The sequence below is a fragment of the Pteropus medius genome, unplaced genomic scaffold (assembly GCF_902729225.1).
Source record: "Pteropus medius unplaced genomic scaffold, Ma_sr-lr_union100, whole genome shotgun sequence".
Lineage (NCBI taxonomy): Eukaryota > Metazoa > Chordata > Mammalia > Chiroptera > Pteropodidae > Pteropus > Pteropus medius.
In genome coordinates, this window is record NW_024354875.1 from 19,203,426 (window position 1) to 19,207,631 (window position 4,206).

A 4,206-nucleotide genomic window follows, 5' to 3' on the forward strand; every position below is an offset into this window, starting at 1 on the left:
AACCTAAAAAGACCTACTTTAAGACACATTATATTAAAATTGTCAAAAATTAATGAAAAGAAAGAATTCTCAAGGCAGCCAGTGAAAATAAGATGGTAAACTGTAAAGAAAAACCCATTAGATTACCAGCAGACTTCTCAGCACAAAACTTACTATCTAGGAGAAAGTAGAACCAAATATCCAAACTACTAAAAGAAAAAAATTTCCAGCCAAGAATAATATATCCAGCAAAGCTCTCCTTTAGAAATGAAGGAGAAATAAAGACCTTTTCAGACATACAAATGCTGAGAGAATTTCCACCACAAGGCCTGAATTACAGGAAATACTGAAAGGGGTCATTCCACCTGAAAGAAAAGAAAAGAAAAAATACATAAATATGAGTAAAATACCTAACAGATAGGCAGATGCAGAAAAGTGTAACCTATATTAAGAACAGGATATTATAAACTTAAATATTACATAATGGTTAAGGTAAAGAGAGAAGACACAGCTACTACAACTTGGAAAGTAACATACATCATAAAGAAGGATAATGTGAGTCTACGGCCATGCCACCCTAAACATGCCTGATCCTGTCTGATCTCAGAAGCTAAGCAGGGTTTGGCCTGGTTAGTACTTGGATGGGAGACCACCAAGGAAGACTGGGTACTATAGGTGTAAAAACAAACAAACAAACAAACAAACAAATAAATAAATGGATAATGTGAGACAAGAGAAAGTGAAAAGGGGAAGGAGTAAAGATCCAAATCTGCAAAGGGGAATGGAGATGAGAGCCTGCAAAGCAGAAGAAAAATGACTACTGTGTGTGTGTGTGTGTGTGTGTGTGTGTGTGTGTAATTTTCATTTACATAAACTTAATGGTAACTACACACAAAATAATCTAGAAATGAGACATATAACATAAAATAACAAGGAACAAAAAACACCACAAAATTAAAATAACAGACAGAAACACAAAGACAAAGAAACAATGGAGACACTGAGCTACCACAAGACAAAAATAAAATGGCTATAGAAAAACCTCATATTTCAATAATAACTTTAAATATTAATGGACTGAACTCACCAATAAAAAGGAATTTTAAGAGTGGCAATTGGATCCAAAAAAAAACAAAACCCAATCATAGGCTGCCTACAAGAGACATATCTCAGTTGCAAGGACAAATATTGACTCAAAGTGAAAAGGTAGAAAACAATACTCCAAGAAAATGGCATCCAGAGAAAAGTAGGTGTAGCTCTACTTATATCGGATGAAATAGAGTTCAAGATTAAAAAAATAACAAGAGATAATGATGGATACTTCATAACGATAAAGGAGACCACACATCAAGAAGACATACACTGATGAATATTTATGCTCCCAACCAGGGAACACAAAAATATATAAAATAACTACTAACAGAACTAAAGGGGTAAATTGACAAACACGCAATTATACTAGAAGACCTAAATACCCCACTGTCAACTATGGACAGATCATCCAAACAGAAAATCAATAAGAAAATGTCATCCTTAAATGACACATTAGACCAAATGGACATAATTACTATTTATAGAGCCTTTCATCCCAAAACAGTTGCTTATACGTTCTTCTCTAGTGCACATGGAACAGTCTCAAGGATAGACGGTATGTTAGGACACAAATAGCCTCAACAAATTTAAGAAGATTGAAATCATATCAAGAATATTCTCTGACCATAATCTTTGAAACTAGAGATCAACTGAAACAAAAGTGGGAAGAATCACGAATATGTAGAGATTAAACATGTTACTAAAAAATGACTAAGTCATGGACAAAATAAAAGGAGAGATAAGAGATACATAAAAACAAATGAGAATGAAAATACAACATATCAAAACTTTTGGAACAGAGCAAAGTGGTAATATAAGCCTTTACAGGCCTGTCTCAAGAAACAAGAAAGATCCCAAATAAACAAACTAATATTATGTCTTAAGAAACCAGAAAAAGAAGAATGAAGTCATTAGAAGGAAGGAAATAATAAAAATCAGAGCTAAATTATATGGAATCGGGAACAAAAAGGCAATAGGAAAAATTAATGCAATAGAACCAGTTCTTTGAGATTAATAAAAATGACAAAAAAAAAGAGAAAGGAAACAAATAAAATTAGAAATGAAAGATATGTTACAACAGATACCACTGAAATACAAAGGATCATAAAAGAATTCTTTGAAAAATTATATGTCACCAAATTTAATAACCTAGAAGAAATGGACAAGTTCTTAGAAATATACAACCTTCCTAGATCGAATCATGAAGAATTGGAAAACCTAAATGAATCAATCAACAGTATGGAGGTTCCTCGAAAAACTAAGAATGGAATTACCATATGTCTCAACAATCTGTGTTCTAGGTGTTTACCCCAAAAAAACTTGAAAACATTTATCTGTGAAGATATATGCACCCGATGTACTTAACGGCATTGTTCACGGAGGCCAAGACACGGAAACAATGAAAGTGTCTATCGATAGATATTTGGATGAAGAAGATGTGGTACATATATACAATGAAAACTCATCTGTAAGAAAAAATAAAATACTGCCATTTGTGACGACATAGATGGATTTTGAGATTATCATGCTAAGAGAACTAAGTAAGACAGGAAAAGTTGAGAATCATATGATTTCACTCATATGTGGGATATAAAACTAAAAGTAACAAACAAACATGACAAACAGAGCCTCTAGGATATAGACAGTAGATTAGTGGTTTTCAGAATGAAAGCGGGGGTTGCGGGGGGAGAAGGAGAAGTAGGTAGGGGTAAAGGGGTCAAATATTTGGTGGCAGAAGATTTAACTTTGGGTGGTGAACACACAGTCTAATATACATATTATTGAACTGTATGCTTGAAACCTATTTGATTTTATTAACCAATGTCACTTTAATAATAGAAAGAATCAGCTAATGTGTAACCTATGCAAATAATTCTTCTTAAACCTCTTCTTGATGCTTTTATAACAACTAATTTATATATCTATCCATCGCTCTTTTTTATTGTTTTAAAATTGTTTAGTGATGTTTGAACTTTTCATGGATAGAACCTGAGTTTTTTTTCAGATTTGTATTGCCAGGATATAACAGCATCTCCTCCATGTAGATGATGCCCAGTAAATGAATCTTAGGCAGGGGATCTACTGGAAGTTTTTGATCACAGGAGGAATGTGATCAAAACACTGTTTTGAAAAGATGGTTTTGGCAGTGGTAAGACATGTGAATTGCAGTAAGAAAGATCGAAAATCAGAAGTGTGGTTAGAAGATTAAGGGCCCAAACCAGGAAGGCCATGGAAGAAATGATGTCCAGGAGTTCATGAAGAAAGTATTAATCGCATTTGTTAATAATAGATGTGACAGACATCCTTGCCATCTAACTGTAGAGGTTGGGCCAATAGTATTGGCATCTCTTGGAAGCCTGTTAGAAATGTACGATCTCAGTCCCCACTGGAGGCCAATGAATCAAAATTTGGATTTGAACAAGATCCCCAGGTGATTTGTGTGTACATTGAAGTCTGAGAAGCCCTGGTTAAAGAAGAGGAAAGAGTAAGACGACATCTTTGTTTTCTGGTCAAAGGATTCCTCAATATTTTCTTCTTTTACAGATTCCTTTACAGATTCCTATGAAGTGACAGTAGGCCAGGGATAGGTGAAACATTGGTTCTCTCAAAGAACCATGAGAAAATTAATTTTTTTGTAGAAAATAAAGCCTTGTTATTCATAGGAGGTCCACACACCTTTAGAAAGCTCTAAATAAAATGCGAAGCAATGAAGCATGTTCTCTATTGTATTTTTGTGTCAAGTGCCTCTTTATTATGTGTAGAGATCCTAAGTTCCATAAGTAGCATGAGTATCAGGTATCTCAATGAGACCCTCAACTGAGACTTGTTTTCTCCACAGAAACTTTAATAAACCTTCTTTTTATCATTTATCTCTAATAGTTTTGTTCTTCGAGGCCATTCTTAAAGTTAAATTCCAGTTAACCAAGTAGACTAGTTGTAGTCTAATAATATGTAAATAGTAAGAATGCGTAATGTAAATAATGCTTATAATAGACCAGTCACTGTTCTAAGTGCTTTACTAATATCAACTCTTTAAATCTTCATAACACACTATAAAATAAGTAACATTAATGTAACGTTCTTCATTTTACACAAGAAGAAACTGAATTACAGAGTCACTCACCTAAAATCACA

The 4,206-nt window shown here is 33.6% G+C and overlaps 1 pseudogene; it reads left to right on the plus strand.

Annotated features, from left to right (window-relative positions):
* The first annotated feature begins 538 nt into the window (after positions 1–538).
* On the plus strand, positions 539–657 carry LOC120597372 (uncharacterized; annotated as a pseudogene).
* The last annotated feature ends 3,549 nt before the right edge of the window (positions 658–4,206 follow it).